The sequence below is a fragment of the Rhinolophus sinicus genome, linkage group LG06 (genome assembly GCF_036562045.2).
Source record: "Rhinolophus sinicus isolate RSC01 linkage group LG06, ASM3656204v1, whole genome shotgun sequence".
NCBI lineage: Eukaryota > Metazoa > Chordata > Mammalia > Chiroptera > Rhinolophidae > Rhinolophus > Rhinolophus sinicus.
Window position 1 is genome coordinate 85,194,804 of NC_133756.1, and position 22,594 is coordinate 85,217,397.

The following is a 22,594-nucleotide window of genomic DNA, read 5'->3' on the forward strand; positions in this document are numbered from 1 at the left end:
AGAGGCTGTGGAGAAAAAGGAAGCCTCATACACTGTCGGTGGGAATGCAGACTGGTGCAGCTGCTATGGAAGGCAGTGTGGAGGTTCCTCAAAAAATTACAAATAGAATTGCCATATGACCCAGCAATCCCACTCCTGGGTATCTACCAAAAAAATCTGAAAACATTTATCCATAAAGACACGTGTGCTCCAATGTTCATTGCAGCTTTGTTTACAGTGGCCAAGACATGGAAACAACCAAAATGTTCTTCGATAAATGAATGGATAAAGAAGTTGTGGTATATATGTCCAATGGAACACTATTCAGCGGTAAGAAAAGATGATATAGTTACATTTGTGACAACATGGATGGATCTTGAGAGTATAATGCTAAGCGAAATAAGTCAGACAGAAAAAGCAGAGAACCATGTGACTTCACTGATATGTGGTATATAAACCAAAAACAACAAAAGAACAAGACAAACAAATGTGAAACAGAAACTCATAGACACAGACAATAGTTTAGTGGTTACCATAGGTTAAGGGGGGAAGGGGGTGGGAAATGAGGTTAAGCGGGATCAAATATATGGTGATGGAAGGAGAACTGACTCTGGGTGGTGAACACACAATGGGATTTATAGATGATGTAATATAGAATTGTACACCTGAAATCTATGTAATTTTACTAACAATTGTCACCCCAACAAATTTAAATTTTAAAAAATTCATAAAGAAAAAAAAAAAAGAGTGCACTAGAAGGAATCACCAGCAGATTAGATGAAGCAGGGGATTGAATCAGCAATTTGTAAGACAAGGTAACAGAACACACCCAATTGCAACAGCAAAAGGAAAAAAGAATCCAAAAAAAATTAGGATAGTTTAAGAAATCTCTGAGACAACATCAAGCATAACAACATTTGCATTATAGGGGTACCTGAAGGAGAAGAGAGAAATCAAAGTATTGAGGATCTATTTGAAGAAATAATGACTGAAAACTTTCCTAACCTGGTGAAGAAAATAGACATACAATCCCAGGAAGCACAGAGAGTCCCAAACAAGATGAACTCAAACAGGCCCACACCAAGACATATTGCAATTAGAATGACAAAGGTTGACTTCCGGAAAAATGGCGGAGTGAGGTGAGCCTCTGTAAAGCTCCCCTGGAATCTACAAAGAATCGAACAACAAAAACTCCACAAAGGACTCCCTGCACAGCAGACAGGCAAGACAAAGAGGCCCACTACCGACTGAAATCACCTACAGGTGGGAGATTCGCGTGAGTGGAGGGAGGAAGAAACGGAGAAGTGCGCGGAGACGGAGCTGTGCGGGCGCAAGACGCAAACCTCGCTCAGTGCACCGAGCTTGCTGCTTCCCGGAACTACCGCAGCTGCGGAGAGGGAAGAACTCGGACTGCTAGGGCTCCGCTTGTGGCCCACAGGGCTGAGGGACAGCATATACCACGGCTGAACCCAACGCTCACGGCAGAGACCTCGGAGAAAAGACTGAGGGAAAAAGGCTGAAAACGGTGGTTTAAGCCTGCACTGCCGAGCAGAGAACGGAGCCTTAGGCACTGAGACTAGCCGCCCCCTCCCTCCCAGAGCTCGCCCCGCCCCCACCTGCCCGGTGCTAGAAGCGGAACAGTAGCAGTATCAGATCGAAACAACAGAAAATTTGCTATTTTGAGAACTGTGTACCGCAGACACAAATTCGTAGCCCAACTAGTTCCGGGGAGAGAGCTGTGGAAGCAGGATCGGCTGTGGTGGTGGTCGCCGCCATTGCTCTGGGCCACCTCTCACAACTCACCCCGCCCCTGACCCCACCTATCTGGGCGGATCCCTGCAGGAGTAAACAGAACTGCTGAAACATACGGGCTCTGAATCAGGAGCTGGAAGAGCTTTGGAACATCAAAAGCGGTCCGCATACCCCCCGGAACACTGCGCCCTGTGACCTAGACGAACTATAAATAGAGGAGAAGCCCGTCTCCCAGGGAATCCCCCCATTGTGTGAGAAGTTGGAATAGTGCAGAGAAAACAGCACTACCATGTGGGAGAAGAAAACTAAGTTGCAGTTGGAGAAATAATAAAACATTCTACCAACAAGTACTGGCAAACAAAAGAAAGACCGCTTTCTATCAACCTGTTGCAGAAGTCACTCCTGTAGATGTCTAGGAAGAGAAATAGTAAACCAGTAATCGCCATGAATAACCAAGGTAACAAGATAGCTCAGAAAGAAAGTGAAAAATCTCCAGAGAAGGGACTTAAAGATACAGAAATATGTGACTTAAATGACAGAGAATTCAAGATTGCAGTTCTGAAAAAACTCAACGAGATACAAGAAAACACAGATGGGCAGTTAAATGAACTCAGAAACTCAATCAAAGAACAGTATGAGCATTTTACGAAAGAGATTGAAATCTTAAAAAAGAACCAAATAGAATTTCTGGAGATTAAGAACTCAATAGAAGAAATTAAGAATGAAATAACCAGCTTAGGTAGTAGAGTTGACCAGATGGAGGAAAGAATCAGTGACATCGAAGATAGAAACCTGGAAATGACACAGATAGAAGAAGAAAGAGACTTGAGACTTAAAAGAAATGAAAGAACTCTACAAGAACTTTCTGACTCCATCAGAAAGAGCAATATAAGAATAATGGGCATACCAGAAGGAGAAGAAACAGAGAAGGGAACAGAGAATATATTCAAACAAATTGTCGATGAGAACTTCCCAAATTTGTGGACAGAACTGGACCCTCGAATCCAAGAAGCAAATAGAACACCTAGTTACCTCAATCCCAACAGGCCTTCTCCAAGGCACATTGTATTGAAGCTGTCTAAAATCAACGACAAAGAAAGAATCCTCAAAGCAGCCAGGGAAAAGAAGACGGTAACACACAAAGGAAAGCCCATTAGATTATCATCAGATTTTTCAGCAGAAACTCTACAAGCCAGGAGGGAGTGGAACCAAATATTCAAACTATTGAAAGAGAGAAATCATGAGCCAAGAATAATATATCCAGCAAAGATATCCTTTAGATATGAAGGAGGAATAAAGACCTTTCCAGACATACAGAAGCTGAGGGAATTTTCTAATACACGACCTGCACTACAAGAAATACTAAAGGAGGCTATTTGACCACCATCAACAGGGACAATTTGTGGCAACCAAAACTCAAAAAGGGGAGAGTAAAGGCCTGAACCGAATATGGGAATGGAGAAAGTAAGCGTGCTGAAGAAAATGGAATACTCTAAATATCAAACTTTCTTTTACATAAACTTAAGGGTAACCACTCAAAATAAATCCAGAATTGAAATATATACTGAAATAAAAGAAGAAACAGAGGAAACATCATAGAATACCACCACACAGAAATAATAGACAACAACAAAAGGCAAAGAAACAATGGAGACACAGCCTTACCAGAAAACTAAAGATAGAATGACAGGAAATCCTCACATATCAATAATCACCCTAAATGTAAATGGACTGAACTCACCAATAAAAAGGCACAGAGTAGCAGATTGGATCAAAAACTAAACCCAACCATATGCTGTCTCCAAGAGACACATCTCAGCTACAAGGACAAGCATAGACTCAAAGTGAAAGGGTGGAAATTGACACTCCAAGCAAATGGTACCCAGAGAAAATCAGGTGTAGCCATAATGATATCAGATGAAACAGACTTCAAGGTGAAAAAGATAACAAGAGACAAAGATGGACATTTCATAATGGTGAAGGGACTGTACAACAAGAAGACATAACAGTCATCAATATTTATGCCCCCAATCAGGAGCACCGAAATACACCAAGCAACTACTAACAGAACTAAAGGGAGAAATTGACCAAAACACAATTATACTAGGGGACTTAAATACATCATTGACAGCTATGGATAGATCATCCAAACAGAAAATAAATAACGAAATAGTAGCCCTAAATGACACATTAGATGAAATGGACATAATTGACATTTATAGAGCACTTCATCCTAAAACATCAGACTATACATTCTTTTCTAGTGTACATGGAACATTCTCAAGGATAGACCATATATTGGGACATAAAATCAGTCTCAACAAATTTAAGAAGATTGAAATCATACCATGCATATTCTCTGATCACAAGGCTTTGAAATTGGATATCAACTGTAAAAAGAAAGCAGGAAAAAACACAAATACATGGAGATTAAACAACATACTTTTAAAAAAGGACTGGGTCAAAGAAGAAATTAGAGAAGAGATCAAAAGATACATAGAAACAAATGACAATGAAAATACATCCTACCAAAATTTTTGGGATGCAGAGAAAGCAGTTTTAAGAGGGAAATTTATCTCATTACAGGCCTATATCAAGAAACAAGAAAACTCCCAAATGAATAACCTCATGTTACACCTTAAAGAACTAGAAAAAGAAGAACAAGTAAAACCCAAGGTCAGCAGAAGAAAGAAAATAATAAAAAATTAGAGCAGAACTAAATGAAATAGAGAACAAAAAGACAATAGAAAAAATTAATGTGACAAAGAGCTGGTTCTTTGAAAAGATTAACAAAATTGACAAACCCTTGGCTAGACTTACTAAGATAAAAAGAGAAGACACTGATTAACAAAATCAGAAACGTAAAAGGGAAGTTATCACGGACACCACAGAAATACAAAGGATCATCCAAGAATACTATGAAGGACTATATGCCACCAAATTCAACAACCTAGAAGAAATGGACAAGTTCTTAGAAACATATAGCCTTCCAAGGCTGAACCATGAAGAACTGGAAAATCTAAACAGACCGATCACCAGTAACGAAATTGAATCTGTCATCCAAAACCTTCCCAAAAGCTAAAGTCCGGGACCAGATGGCTTCACTAGTGAATTCTACCAAACCTTCAAAGAGGATCTAATACCAATTCTGCACAAACTCTTCCAAAAAATTGAAGAAGAGACAGTACTCCCTAACTCAATTTATGAGGCCAACATTACCCTGATACCAAAACCTGGTAAGGACAGACCAATATCTCTACAGATCAATATCTCTAATGAATACCGATGCAAAAATCCTAAACAAAATTCTAGCAAATCGAATACAACAATGCATTAAAAAAGATTATTCATCACGACCAAATGGGTTTCATCACCGGGGCACAAGGATGGTTCAACATCCGCAAATCCATCAATGTGATACATCACATAAACAAAATAAAGGACAAAAATCATATGATTATATCAATTGATGCAGAAAAAGCATTTGACAAGATACAACATCCGTTTATGATTAAAACACTTAATAAAATGGGTATAGAAGGAAAATACCTTAACATAATAAAGGCCATATATGACAAGCCCTCTGCTAATCTCATAATTAATGTTGAAAAACTGAAGCCCTTTGCTCTACGTTCAGGAACACGACAGGGCTGTCCCCTATCACCTCTGCTTTTCAACATAGTGTTGGAAGTCCTTGCCAGAGCAATCAGGCAAGAGAAAGAAATAAAAGGCATCCAAATTGGGAATGAAGAAGTTAAATTATCACTCTTTGCAGATGACATGATGCTATATATAGAAAACCCTAAAGACTCCACCAAAAAGCTATTAGAAACAATCAACGAATACAGTAAAGTTGCGGCTACAAAATCAACGCACAAAAGTCCATTGCCTTCCTATATACTAACAATGAAATCTCAGAAAAGAAATACAAAAACAATTCCTTTTGCAATTGCAGCAAAAAGAATAAAATACCTAGGAATAAACTTAACCAAGGATGTGAAAGACCTATATGCTGAAAACTATAAGACATTTTTGAAAGAAATTGAAGAAGACACAAAGAAATGGAAAGACATTCCGTGCTCATGGATTGGAAGAATCAACATAGTTAAAATGGCCATATTACCCAAAGCAATATACAGATTCAATGCAATCCCCATCAAAATCCCAATGGCATATTTTAAAGAAATAGAACAAAAAATCATCAGATTTGTTTGGAACCACAAAAGACCCCGAATAGCCAAAGCAATCTTAAGAAAAAAGAACTATAATGGAGGTATCACACTTCCTGACTTTGGCTTCTACTACAGGGCCACAATAATCAAAACAGCATGGTATTGGCAGAAAAACAGACACATAGACCAATGGAATAGAATTGAGAACCCAGAAATAAAACCACATAAATATGGACAGATAATTTTTGACAAAGAAGCTAAAAACATACAATGGAGCAAAGACAGCCTCTTCAATAAATGGTGCTGGGAGAATTGGATACCCACGTGCAAAGAATGAAACTGGACTGCTATTTGTCACCATGTACCAAAGTTAATTCAAAATGGATCAAAGACTTAAGCATAAGACCTGACACAATAGACTGCATAGAAGAAAACATAGGTACTAAACTTATGGACTTGGGTTCAAAGAGCATTTTATGAATTTGACTCCAAAGGCAATGGAAGTAAAGCTAAAATAAACGAATGGGACTATATGAAACTTAAAAGCTTCTGCACCGCAAAAGAAACCATTGACAAAATAAAGAGGCCACCAACTGAATGGGAGAAGATTTTTGCAAACAGTGCCTCCGATAAGGGGCTAGTATCCAGAATATACAAGGAACTCATGCAACTCAACAACAAAAAAACAAACAACCCAATTGAAAAATGGGCAGAGGACTTGAAGAGACATTTCTCCAAAGAGGACATACAAATGGCAAATAAACCTATGAAAAAATGCTCAACATCACTAATCATCAGAGAAATGCAAATCAAAACCACAATGAGATATCACCTCACCCCAGTCAGAATGGCTATCATCAACAAGACAAATAGTAACAAATGTTGGAGAGGTTGTGGAGAAAAAGGAACCCTCATACACTGTTGGTGGGAATGCAGACTGGTGCAGCCGTTATGGAAGGCAGTGTGGAGGTTCCTCAAAGAATTACGAATAGAATTGCCTTATGACCCAGCAATCCCTCTCCTGGGTATCTACCCAAAAAATCTGAAAACATTTAGAGATAAAGACACGTGTGCTCCAATGTTCATTGCAGCCTTGTTTACGGTGGCCAAGACATGGAAACAACCAAAATGTCCTTCGATAGATGAATGGATAAAGAAGTTGTGGTACATATACACAATGGAATACTATTCGGCAGTGAGAAAAGATGATATAGGAACATTTTTGACAACATGGATGGATCTTGAGAGAGTAATGCTGAGCGAAACAAGTCAGACAGAAAAAGCAGAGAACCATGTGATTTCACTGATATGTGGTATATAAACCAAAAACAACAAAAGAAGAAGACAAACAAATGAGAAACAGAAACTCATAGACACGGACAATAGTTTAGTGGTTGCCAGAGGGTAAGGGCGGTGGGGGGTGGGGGGTGGGAGATGATGGTAAGGGAGATCGAATATATGGTGATGGAAGGAGAACTGACTCTGGGTGATGAACACACAATGGGATTTATAGATGATGTAATACAGAATTGTACACCTGAAATCTATGTAATTTTACTAACAATTGTCACCCCAATAAATTTAATTTAAAAAAAAAAAAAAAAAAAAAAAAGAAGAAGGAAAATACCTTAACATAATAAAGGCCATATATGACAAGCCCTCTGCTAATCTCATAATTAATGGAGAAAAACTGAAGCCCTTTGCTCTACGTTCAGGAACATGACAGGGATGTCCCCTATCACCTCTGCCTTTCAACATCGTGTTGGAATTCCTTGCCAGAGCAATCAGGCAAGAGAAAGAAATAAAAGGCATCCAAATTGGGAATGAAGAAGTTAAATTATCACTCTTTGCAGATGACATGATGCTATATATAGAAAACCCTAAAGACTCCACCAAAAAGCTGTTAGAAACAATCAACGAATACAGTAAAGTTGCTGGCTACAAAATCAACGCACATAGGTCCATTGCCTTCCAATATATTAACAATGAAATCTCAGAAAAAGAAATACAAAAAACAATTCCTTTTGCAATTGCAGCAAAAAGAATAAAATACCTAGGAATAAACTTAACCAAGGATGTGAAAGACCTATATGCTGAAAACTATAAGACATTTTTGAAAGAAATTGAAGAAGACACAAAGAAATGGAAAGACATTCGTGCTCATGGATTGGAAGAATCAACATAGTTAAAATGGCCATATTACCCAAAGCAATATACAGATTCAATGCAATCCCCATCAAAATCCCAATGGCATATTTTAAAGAAATAGAACAAAAAATCATCAGATTTGTTTGGAACCACAAAAGACCCCGAATAGCCAAAGCAATCTTAAGAAAAACGAACTATAATGGAGGTATCACACTTCCTGACTTTGGCTTCTACTACAGGGCCACAATAATCAAAACAGCATGGTATTGGCAGAAAAACAGACACAGAGACCAATGGAATAGAATTGAGAACCCAGAAATAAAACCACATAATTATGGACAGATAATTTTTGACAAAGAAGCTAAAAACATACAATGGAGGAAAGACAGCCTCTTCAATAAATGGTGCTGGGAGAATTGGATAGCCACGTGCCAAAGAATGAAACGGGACTGCTATTTGTCACCATGTACCAAAGTTAATTCAAACTGGATCAAAGACTTAAGCATAAGACCTGACACAATAAACTGCATAGAAGAAAACATAGGTACTAAACTTATGGACCTTGGGTTGAAAGAGCATTTTATGAATTTGACTCCAAAGGCAATGGAAGTAAAAGCTAAAATAAATGAATGGGACTATATGAAACTCAAAAGCTTCTGCACAGCAAAAGAAACCATTGACAAAATAAAGAGGCCACCAACTGAATGGGAGAAGATTTTTGCAAACAGTGCCTCCGATAAGGGGCTAGTATCCAGAATATACAAGGAACTCACGCAACTCAACAGCAAAAAAACAAACAACCCAATTGAAAAATGGGCAGAGGACTTGAAGAGACATTTCTCCAAAGAGGACATACAAATGGCAAATAGACATATGAAAAAATGCTCAACATCACTAATCATCAGAGAAATGCAAATCAGAACCACAATGAGATATCACCTCACCCTAGTCAGAATGGTGATCATCAACAAGACAAATAGTAACAAATGTTGGAGAGGCTGTGGAGAAAAAGGAACCCTCATCCACTGTTGGTGGGAATGCAGACTGGTGCAGCCATTATGGAAGGCAGTGTGGAGGTTCCTCAAAAAATTACGAATAGAATTGCCATATGACCCAGCAATCCCTCTCCTGGGTATCTACCCAAAAATCTGAAAACATTTAGAGATAAAGACACATGTGCTCCAATGTTCATTGCAGCTTTGTTTATGGTGGCCAAGACATGGAAACAACCAAAATGTCCTTCGATAGATGAATGGATGAAGAAGTTGTGGTATATATACACAATGGAATACTATTCGGCAGTAAGAAAAGATGAAATAGGACCATTTGTGACAACATGGATGGATCTTGAGATTATAATGCTGAGCGAAATAAGTCAGACAGAAAAAGCAGAGAACCATGTGATTTCACTGATATGTGGTATATAAACCAAAAACAACAAAAGAAGAAGAGAAACAAATGAGAAACAGAAACTCATAGACACAGACAATGGTTTAGTGGTTGCCAGAGGGTAAGGGCGGTGGGGGGTGGGGGGTGGGAGATGATGGTAAGGGGGATCGAATATATGGTGATGGAAGGAGAACTGACTCTGGGTGATGAACACACAATGGGATTTATAGATGATGTAATACAGAATTGTACACCTGAAATCTATGTAATTTTACTAACAATTGTCACCCCAATAAATTTAATAAAATTAAATAAATAAATAAAAGATGCAGGATAGATGAATGGATAAGGAAATAAGACCCATGCATATGCTATGTACAAGAGACCCATCTTAGATTGAGAGAAAAACAGACTGTCGCGTCCAGCGCAACACGGGCAGTGAGGGTGCGAGAATTGGCGGTTTGGGTTAAGTTTTTAAGAAAGAAACAAACAGAGACTTAATGCAGTTAAATCTCTCTGAAGGCCAGGGGTCTCTCAGTCTCAGAGGACTGGAGCCCAGAATAAGGCCGACTGGGGGTTTTTATTGAATAGGTATACAAAAACAAGAGAAAGCAACATTGTTTCTTACACGGTCTCTGAAACTCACACATCATAACAGAAAAATATTTATCTCAATCACCCTTTGTCAGTCAACAGCTGAAGCACAAGGTCCCACAATGTCTTAATTAAGGTATGTACCTTCTCAGGGTCAAGTCTCTTATTTTGTAACAGTTCCGTTGAGCTAAGTGGAGAGAACTGATCTTTATTGTTTTTGTAACTTCTCTCACAAACAGGTGCCAGGGAAAAGCCAGAGCTGGCAACAGCTTTTCCCAGGCAGGGGGGAAGGGGAGGCAAGGCCCCTTCCCATATTTTTCTAAGGCAGCTCATTAGGGGTCCCCACTTGGTTCCGCCTGGCTTAGGTTGTATCTCCCGTGAGATATCTTACCCGTCTTTGGCTGCAAACCATCTTTAGGGGACCAGACAGAGAGACATAAGGTGTAAACATAAGGATGGAACAAAGTCCCAGAAAGGCACAGTCTCACAGACTCTTCTTCCCTTAAAGAAAGACACGGGGGACAGTTGGCTAGGCTGTTGTGTGACTACAACAGACTGAAATTAAAGAGATGGAAAAAGATATTTCACGCAAATGGAAATGAGAAAAAATCTGGAGTAACAATACTTATGTCAGACAAAATAGACTTTAAAATGAAGACGATATTGAGAGACAAAGAAGGACATTACCTAATAATAAAGGAATTAATCCAACAAAAGGACATAACCCTAGTAAACATCTATGCATCCAACATAGGATCACCTAAATATATGAAACAAATATTAACAGATATAAAGGCAGAGATCAACAGGAACACAATCATAGTAGGGGATTTAATACCCCACTGACACCACTGGACAGATCTTCCAGACAGAAAATCAACACGAAAACCACGGCCTTAAATGACACAGTAGACCACACAGATTTCATTAATATTTTTAGAGCATTTCACCCCAAAGCAGCAGAATATACATTCTTTTCGAGTGCACAAGGAACATTCCCAAAATAGGCCATGTGTGAGGACACAAATCAAGTCTCAATAAATGTAAGAAGCTTGAAATCATATCAAGTGTCTTCTCCGATCACAATGGTATGAAACTAGAAATCAATTAGAAGAAAAAACTAAAAAACAAATAAACACATGGATGCTAAAAAATGTGCTACTAAATAATAAATAGGTCAACAATGAGATCAAGGAATAAATCAAAAGATAACTTCAGACAAATGAAAATAAAAACACAATGACCCTAACCCTATGGGACACAGTGAGAGCAGTCCTAAGGAAGAAATTTATAGCAATACAGGCCTATCTAAAGAAACAAGAAAAATCTCAAATAAACAATCTGACTTTACATCTAAGGGACCTGGAAAAAAACCCAGCAAACAAAGCCCAAACTGAATACAAGGAAGGAAATAATAAAGATCAGACTGAAAATGAATGAAATAGGGACAAAAAAAAAAAGCAAAAGATTAATGAAATAAGAGCTGGTTTTTTAAAAAGATAAACAAAATTGACAAACTTTTAACCAGACTCATTGAGAAAAATGATAAATAAATAAAATCAGAAATGAAAGAAGTGACAACAGACACTACAGAAATATAAACAATTTTAAGAAAATACTATGAGTAACTGTATGCCAACAATTTGGACAATCTGGAAGAAATGGATAAATTCCTAGAATCGTGCAATCTTACAAGGCTGAATCAAGAAGAAACAGGAAATCTAAACAGACCAATTACAACTAATGAAATTGAATCAGTTATCAACAAGCTCCCAACAAACAAAATCCCTGCACCAGATGTCTTCACAGGTGAATTTTACCAAACATTGAAAAAAGAATTAACACTTTTTTCCCCAAAGTATTCCAAAAAATTCAAGAGGAAAGAAGAATCCCAAGCTCATTTTACAAGGCCATCATTGCCCTGATTCCAAAACCAGACAAAGACATTACAAAAAAAGTAAACTATACACCAATATCCCTAATGAACATAGATTCAAAAATCCTCAACAAAATATGAGTAAAAATATTCAGAAATATATTAAAAAGATCATACACCACGATCAAGTGGGATTCATTCCATATCGCATCCAGCATACCATGGGCAGTGAGAGAATGAGAAGGGGCAGCAAAGGGTTAAGAAAGAAACAGAAATCAAGAAATTTGTGCAATAGGGGCCAAGGGCCTCCCAACCTCGAAGGACTGAGAACCCCGAATCGGGCCACCTTGTGGCTTTTATTGATGTACACACAAGGAAGTAGCATTGTTTTCTCCACGGCCTGTGAGTCTCATACATCATACCAGAAAACTGATTCAAATAAATCACCCTTGCCTGCAAGCAGCCGAAATCAAAAGTCCCATGATATCTTAATGATTGTGGTATGTGCCTCCCCAGGGACAAAATCTTTAAGCTGAAACTTATTGATAAGAATAGAAGGAGAACTGATGTTATCACATCATTGAATCATTTCCCAAGCAAGTTGTGGGACGGAATACAGCCACAGAGGCAGAAGCTCTCCTTAGACGGAGGAAGGTGGGGTCTATGACCACCTCTATCAACCCCGTGGGTTCTCCTCTTGTCCCCACGCAGATGCATCTGGCTTAGGTTGTTCACCCCATGGGGAATCTTACCCGTCATTGACTGACCAGCCATCCTTTGGGGTCAAACAGGGAGACATAAGGTGTAAGCACAAAAGTGAAGAAAAGTCCCTGAAAGGATCAGTCTCACAGACTCTTCTTTCTTTAGGGGCAGGCACAAGGGGACAGACGGTTAGGCTGCTGCATGAAAACCATTCCAGGTATGCAAGGTTGGTTCAATATTTGCAAATCAATTAATGTGATACACCACATTAACAAAATGAAAAATAAAAATCATATGGTCATATCAATAGATGCAGAAAAAACATTTGACATATCTAGCATCTCTTTATGATAAAAACTCTGAGCAAAGTGGGAATAGAGAGAATATATCTCAGCATAATAATGACAAACCCACAGCTAATATCATACTCTATGGGGAAAAGCTAAAACCGTTCCCCTTACAATGAAGAACAAAGTTGCCCATTTTCACCACTTTTATTCAACATAGTTCTGGAAGTCCTAGCCACAAAAATCAGACAAGAAAAAGAAAGAAAAGGCATCCAAATGGGAAAGGAAGAAGTAAAAGTGTCATTATTTGCAGATGACATAATACTATACATAGAGAATCCAAAAGATTTCACCAAAAACTATTAGACCTGATAAATGAATTCAATAAAGTAGCAGGATACAAAATTAATATTCAGAAATCAGTTGCATTTGTATACACCAATAATAAAATCTCAGAAGGAGAAATTAAGAAAACAGTCTCAAATATAATTCTATCAAAAAATAAATAAAATACTTAGAAATAAATTTAACCAAGAAAGTAAAAGACCTGTACTCAGAAAATTATAACACATCAAAGAGAAATTTAAAAAGATACAAATAGATCGAAGCACCTATCATGCTCATGGAAAGGAAGAATTAATATAGTTAAAATGCCCATACTACACAAAGCAATCTATAAATTCAAGGCAATCCCTATCAAAACACCAATGGCATTTTTCACAGAACTAGAACAAATAATCCTAAAACGTATTTGGCAACACAAAAAAACCCTGAATAGCCATGAAAATCATGAGAAAGAACAAAGCTGGAGGTATCACTACCTGATATCAAATTATAGTACAAAGCCATAGTAATCAAAACAGCATGGTATTGGTATAAAAACAGACACTTAGATCAATGGAACAGAAGAGAGAACCCAGGAATCTGTGCCTATATAATCATTTAATCTATCACAAAGGAAGCAAGAATTTACACTGAGATAAAGATAGTCTATTCAATAAATTGTGCTGGGAAATCTGGAGAGATACATGCAAAAAAATGAAACTGGACCACAGTCTAATGCTATATACAAGAATAGACTCAAAATGGATTAAAGACTTTAATATAAGACCCAAAACCATAAAACTCCTAAAAGAAAATGTAGGAAGTAAACTCACAGACATTACCTTTAGTAATATTTTTACTGATATATCTCCTCAGGCAAGGAAAATAAGAGAAAAAGTAAACAAATGAGACTACCTCAAACTAAAAAGTTTTTTCACAGCAAAGGAAACCATCAACAAAACAAAAAAATCCTACTGAATGGGAAAAGATATTTGCCACTGATATATCTGATAAGGAGTTAATATCCAAAATTTATTTAAAAAAAAACAAAAACAAAAAACAACTCATACAACTCAACACCAAAACAAACAAACAAGCAAAATCCATTTTAAAAATGTGCAGAGGACTTGAACAGACATTTCTCCAAAGTGGATATACAGATGGCCAATAGACATATGAAAAGATGCTCGACATAACCAATCATCAGAGAAATGCAAATAAAAACCACAATGAGATACCACTTCACTCCAGTCAAAATGGCTATCAATAAATCAACAAACAACAAATGTCGGAGAGCGTGTGTAGAAAAGGGAACACTTGTGCACTCTTGGTGGGACTGCAAATTGGTACAACTGTTATGGACAAAAATATGGAGGCTCCTTAAAATTAAAAATACAACTCCCTTCTGACCCAGCAATTGCACTCCTGGGTATTTATCCAAAAAAATCCAAAACACTCATTCAAAAAAGCTGTATGCACCCCTATGTTTATTGCAGTGCTATTCACAATACTCAAGATATGGAAACAACAGAAATGCCCATCAATACACAATTGGATAAAGAATTTGTGATACATTTATATGATGGAGTATTACCCTGACATAAAAAAAGAATGAAATCTTACCATTTGCAACAATATGGATGGACTGAGAAGATACAATGCTAAGTAAAATAAGTCAGACTGAAAAAGGGAACTAATGAAAATAAATAAATAAATAAATAAATAAATAAATAAATAAATACACGAAATTAAAAAGTCAAAATTGATTGGTAAATATTCAATTTGGTCGCAATCATATGAAGTAGTACACAACGAATGAGAGAAAGTCACCAAAATGTTAACAATATTTATCAATGGGTGGTGTGACTGTAACTAATTTTTATTTATACTTAGTTTTGGCATTCTCTTATTTTTAATAAATCAATGCTTTTTTATGATTAGAAAATAAGCATATTTTGATAAACATGTTTCTTTTCTCCTAAGTTAGCTAAAAGAATCTGAAAATATCAAAGAATGTTGAAGTGAAGTATACAAGGGGAAACAGAAAATATTAGATAATCATATTTTCCGTAAACGCCCCATGCATCTTAAATATTTTCATAAGGATTTTTTTAAAAGACTGAATTCTAATTTTAAGATAAAAAAGAATAGTAATAGAAGAATAAACATTTGAGAAAAGACGTCATCAAAATGGCGGCACAAGGTAGCCTCTGGAAATCTCACCTGGAATTTACGAAAAATTGAAAAACTAAAACTCCACAAAGGACTCCCTGCATAGCAGACAGGCAAGATAAAGATGCTCACTACTGAATTCATCTATAGGTGGGCAAATAGCGTAAGCAGGAGAAGAGGGAAGGGAGAAGTGCGGAGACGGAACTGCGCAAGCTCAGGACACAGACTTAGCTCAGTGCTCCGAAATTGCTGCATTCCAGAACTACCGCAGCTGTAGGAGAGGGAAGAACTCGGACTGCTAGGGCTCTGTTTATGGCCCACAGGGCTGAGGGGATAGCATATAACACGGCTGAACTCAACGCTCACGGCAGAGACCTCAGAGCAAACACTGAAGGAAGAAGGCTGAAAATGGTGGTTTAAGCCCTCACTGCCGAGCAGAGAATGGAGCTGTGGGCACTGAGAATAGCCGCCCCCTTTTTACCCTCCCAAAACTCGCCCTGCGCCCACCGGCCCAGTGCTAGAAGAGGAAGAGCAGCAGTGTCAGATCAAAAGAACAGAATATTTGCAGTTCTAAGAACTGTGGTCGGCAAACATGGACTTGAAGTCCAACTAGTTCCAGCAAAGGGCAGGGAGCTGTGGAAGCAGGACCAGCTGTGGTGGTTGTTGCTGCCATTGTTCTGGGCCACCTCTCACAACGCACCCCACCCCTGTCCCCACCTACCTAGGCAGATCCCTGCAGGAATACACAGAACTGCTGAAACACACGGGTACTGAATCTGGTGCAGGAAGAACTTTGGAACTTCAAAAAGTCTCCTCATGCCCCCAGGGACGTGGTGCCCTATGACCCAGGCAAACTGTTAACAGAAAAGAAACGCACCTTCCAGGGAACCCCCCATTGTGTGAGAAGCTGGAATAGTGCAGAGAAAACATAACAGTACAGTTATGTTACAGTTATGTACATAACACTACAGTTATGATGTACAGAAAACCTCATACCAGAAGGAGAAGAAGAGAAAAAAAGGCTGCAGTCAGAAAGAAAATAAAACACTCTACAAACACGTACTGGAGAACAAAAGAAAGACCTCTCCTATCAACCTGTTGCACAACCCAATCCTGAGGATGTCTAGGAAGAGAAATAATAAACCATTAATTGACATGAATAACAAGGGAAGAAGACAACTCAGAAAGAAAGTGAAAAGTCTCTAGAAAATGAACTTAAAGATATGGAAATATGTGACTTAAATGACAAAGAATTCAAGATTGCAGTTCTGAAAAAACTCGAGATGCAAGAAAGCACAGGAAGGCAGTTTAATGAACTTAGAAACGCAATCAAAGAACAACATGAACATCTTACCAAAGAGACTGAAATGTTGAAAAAGAACCAAATAGAATTTCTGGAGATTAAGAGCTCAACAGAAGAAATTAAGAATGATATAGCCAGCTTAGGGTGTAGAGTTGTCCAGATAGAGGAAAGAATCAGTGACATCGAAGATAGAAACCTGCAAATGGCACGGAGGAAAGAAGAAAGAGACTTGATACTTAAAAGAAATGAAAGAACTCTACAACAAATTTCTGATTCCATCAGAAAGTACAACATAAGAATAATGGGCATACCAGAAGGAGAAGAAAGAGAGAAGGGAACAGAGAGTTTATTCAAACAAACAGTCAATGAGAACTTCCAAAACTTGTGGAAAGAACTGGATCCTCAAATCCAAAAAGCAAATAGAACACCTAATTACCTCAATCTCCAAGACACATTGTATTGAAGATGTCAAAAATCAACGACAAAGAAAGACTCCTCAAGGCATCCAGGGAAAAGAAGACAGTACCTAGAAAGGAAAGCCAATTAGACTATCATCAGATTTCTCAGCAGAAACTCTACAAGCCAGGAGGGAGTGGAACCAAATATTCAAACAATTGAACGAGAGAAACTATGAGCCAAGAATAATATACCCAGCAAATATATCCTTTACATATGAAGGAGGAATAAAGAGGTTTCCAGACATACAAAAGCTGAGGGAATTTTCTAATACACGACCTGCACTACAAGAAATACTAAAGGAGGCTATTCAACCACTATCAACAGGGACAATTTGTGGCAACCAAAACATAAAAAGGGGGAGAGTAAAGGCCTGAACTGGAATATGGGAATGCAGAAAGTAGGCATGCTGAAGAAAATGGAATACTCTAAATATCAAACATTCTTTTACATAAAGATAAGCACTCAAAAAAAAATCCAGAACTGAAATATATACTGTAATAAAAGAAAACAAAGTGAAACATCATAGAATACCACCACACAGAAATAATAGACAACAACAATAAGGCAAAGAAACCATGGAGACACAGTCTTACCAGAAAACTAAAGATAGAATGATAGGAAATCCTCACATGTCAATAATCACCCTAAATGTAAATGGATTGAACTCACCAATGAAAAGGCAGTTTGGATAAAAAACACAGAATAGCAGTTTGGATAAAAAAACTAAACCCAACCTTATGCTGTCTCCAAGACACGCATCTCAGCTACAAGGACAAGCATGACTCAAAGTGAAAGGCTGGAAATTGACACTCCAAGCAAATGGTATCCAGGGAAAATCAGGTGCAGCTATACTGATATCAGATGAAACAGACTTCAGGGTGAAAAAGGTAACAAGAGACAAAGATGGACATTTCGTAATGGTAAAAGGGACTGTTCAACAAGAAGACATAACAGTCATCAATATTTATGCCCCCAACCAGGGAGCACCGAAATACACCAAGCAACTACTAACAGAACTAAAGGGAGAAATTGACCAAAACACAATTATACTAGGGGACCTAAATACATCATTGACAGCTATGGATAGATCATCCAAACAGAAAATAAATAACGAAATAGCAGCCCTAAATGACACATTAGATGAAATGGACATAATTGACATTTATAGAGCATTTAATCCTAAAGCATCAAGCTATACATTTTTTTCTAGTGTACATAGAACATTCTCAAGGATAGACCATATAAGGGGACATAAAACTAACCTCAGCATATTTAAGAAGACTGAAATCATGCCAAGCATATTCTCTGATCACAAGGATTTGAAATTGGATATCAACCGCAAAAAGAAAGCAGGAAATATCACAAATACATGGAGATTAAACAACATACTTTCAAAGTACGACCGGGTCAAAGAAGAAATTAGTGGAGACATCAAAACATATATAGAAACAAATGACAATGAAAATACATCCTACCAAAATTTTTGGGATGCAGCGAAAGCAGTTTTAAGAGGGAAATTTATCTCATTACAGGCCTATCTCAAGAAACAAGAAAACTCCCAAATGAATAACCTCATGTTACACCTTAAAGAACTAGAAAAAGAAGAACAAGTAAAACCCAAGTCAGCAGAAGAAAGGAAATAACAAAAATCAGAGCAGAACTAAATGAAAGAGAGAACAAAAAAACAATAGAAAAAATTAATGTGACAAAGAGCTGGTTCTTTGAAAAGATTAACAAAATTGACAAACCCTTGGCTAGACTCACTAAGATAAAAAGAGAGAAGACACTAATAAACAAAATCAGAAATAAAAAAGGGGAAGTTATCACGGACACCACAGAAATACAAAGGATCATCCAAGAATACTATGAAGGACTATATGTCACCAAATTCAGTAAGCTAGAAGAAATGGACAAGTTCTTAGAAACATATAGCCTTCCTAGGCTGAACCATGAAGAACTGGAAAATCGAAACAGACCGATCATCAGTAACGAAATTGAATCAGTCATCCAAAACATTCCCAAAAACAAAAGTCCAGGACCAGATGGCTTCACTAGTGAATTCTACCAAACCTTCAAAGAGGATCTAATGCCAATCCTGCTCAAACTCTTCCAAAACATTGAAAAAGAGACAGTACGCCCCAACTCATTTTATGAGGCCAACATTACCCTGATACCAAAACCTGGTAAGGACAACACAAAAAAAGAGAACTACAGACCAATATCTCTGATGAATACAGAAGCAAAAATCCTAAACAAAATTCTAGCAAATCGAATACAACAATGCATTAAAAAGATTATTCATCATGACCAAGTGGGGTTCATCCCAGGGGTAGAAGGAGGGTTCAACATCTGCAAATCCATCAATGTGATACATCACATAAACAAAATAAAGGACAAAAATCATATGATTATATCAATTGATGCAGAAAAAGCATTTGACAAGATACAGCATCCATTTATGATTAAAACACTTAATAAAATAGGTAGAGAAGGAAAATACCTTAACATAATAAAGGCTATCAATGACAAATCCTCAGCTAATCTCATAATTAACGGTGAAAAACTGAAGCCCTTTGCTCTATGTTCAGGAACACGACAGGGCTGTCCCCTATCACCTCTGCTTTTCAACATAGTTTTGGAAGTTCTCGCCAGATCAATCAGGCAAGAGAAAGAAATAAAAGGCATCCAAATTGGGAACAAAAAGTTAAATTGTTACTCTTTGCAGATGACATGATGTTATATATTGAAAACCCTAAAGACTCCACCAAAAAGCTATTAGAAACAATCAACGAGTACAGTAAAATTGCCGGCTACACAATGAACATACAAAAGTTCGTTGCATTCCTATATACTAACAATGAAGTCTCAGAAAAAGAAAACAAAATTCTTTTTGCAATTGCAGCAAAAAGAATAAAATACCTAGGAATAAACTTAACCAAGGATGTGAAAGACCTATATGCTGAAAACTGTAAGACATTTTTGAAAGAAATTGAAGAAGACACAAAGAAATGGAAAGACATTCCGTGCTCATGGATTGGAAGAATCAACATAGTTAAAATGGCCATATTACCCAAAGCAATATACAGATTCAATGCAATCCCCATCAAAATCCCAATGCCATATTTTAAAGAAATAGAACAACAAATCTTCATATTTGTTTGGACCACAAAAGACCCCGAATAGCCAAAGCAATCTTAAGAAAAAAGAACAATAATGGAGGTATCACACTTCCTGACTTTGGCTTGTACTACAGGGCTACAATAATCAAAACAGCATGGTATTGGCAGAAAAACAGACACATAGACCAATGGAATAGAATTGAGAACCCAGAAATAAAACCACATAAATATGGACAGATAATTTTTGACAAAGAAGCTAAAAACATACAATGGAGCAAAGACAGCCTCTTCAATAAATGGTGCTGGGAGAATTGGATAGCCACGTGCAAAAGAATGAAACTGGACTGCTATTTGTCACCATGTACCAAAATTAATTCAAAATGGATCAAAGACTTAAGCATAAGACCTGACACAATAAACTGCATAGAAGAAAACATAGGTACTAAACTTATGGACCTTGGGTTCAAAGAGCATTTTATGAATTTGACTCCAAAGGCAATGGAAGTAAAAGCTAAAATAAACGAATGGGACTATATGAAACTTAAAAGCTTCTGCACAGCAAAAGAAACCATTGACAAAATAAAGAGGCCACCAACTGAATGGGAGAAGATTTTTGCAAACAGTGCCTCCGATAAGGGCCTAATATCCAGAATATACAAGGAACTCATGCAACTCAACAACAAAAAAACAAACAACCCAATTGAAAAATGGGCAGAGGACTTGAAGAGACATTTCTCCAAAGAGGACATACAAATGGCAAATAGACATATGAAAAAATGCTCAACATCACTAATCATCAGAGAAATGCAAATCAAAACCACAATGAGATATCACCTCACCCCAGTCAGAATGGCTATCATCAACAAGACAAATAGTAACAAGTGTTGGAGAGGCTGTGGAGAAAAAGGAACCCTCATACACTGTTGGTGGGAATGCAGACTGGTGCAGCCGTTATGGAAGGCAGTGTGGAGGTTCCTCAAAAAATTACGAATAGAATTGCCATATGACCCAGCAATCCCTCTCCTGGGTATCTACCCAAAAAATCTGAAAACATTTAGAGATAAAGACACGTGTGCTCCAATGTTCATTGCAGCTTTGTTTACGGTGGCCAAGACATGGAAACAACCAAAATGTCCTTCTATAGATGAATGGATAAAGAAGTTGTGGTATATATACACAATGGAATACTATTTGGCGGTAAGAAAAGATGATATAGGAACATTTGTGACAACATGGATGGATCTTGAGAGTGTAATGTTGAGCGAAATAAGTCAGACTGAAAAAGCAGAGAACCATGTGATTTCACTGATATGTGGTATATAAACCAAAAACAACAAAAGAACACGACAAACAAATGAGAAACAGAAACTCATAGACACACACAATAGTTTAGTGGTACCAGAGGGTAAGGGGGGTGGGGGGTGGGGTGTGGGAGATGAGGGTAAGGGGGATCAAATATATGGTGATGGAAGGAGAACTGACTCTGGGTGATGAACACACAATGGGATTTATAGATGATGTAATACAGAATTGTACACCTGAAATCTATGTAATTTTACTAACAGTTTTCACCCCAATACATTTAATAAAATAAAAATAAAAAAATAAACAGCAAACTGGTTTTTAGAAAAGAATTTCCTTAATCTAACAGAAGACATAAAAAACAGCAAATATCATACATCAAACATCATACATTTAATCAAATCTGGTGAGATATTTAAATTAATAATGGAAACAAGTCAAAGTTGCCCATATGGGCTCTTCTAATTATCTTGGTTCTGGATGTGTGCAGATACCAGAACACTATACATGAAAATAAGAAAGCACAGTAGGGGGAAGAATTGACTGGGAAATGGCAAAAGGAAACTTTCTGGAGTAATGGCAATATTCTATATATTGATACTATGCAGGTGTGTACATTTGATAGTACATACTCATAAAAATGCACTTGAAATGCATGCTCTTTTATTGTATATAAATTATACCTCAATAAAGTTAAACAAATTCCTGTATCAGGCAGCAATCATGATTACAAAAAAAAGACTACAGAGTGAAGAGGTACTTAATGGTAGATGTGGGCAGGCTGAACTGCTGGAAAAGACAAAACCAAATAAACACAAAACTCCGAAAATGCAGTGACTCAGAAAACATAGGGGTTTATTTCTCTCTCATGTAAGTGTCCGGGAAGGTTCTGCCTCTTGAGGTCACCCAAGAAGCCAGGCATCCCATCACAGAAGCTCTGTCATCCATGGCCTGGGGTCCATGGACCCCGCACCTAAACCCCCAACCCCACCCCCACCCCGGCCAAATGGGTCTGT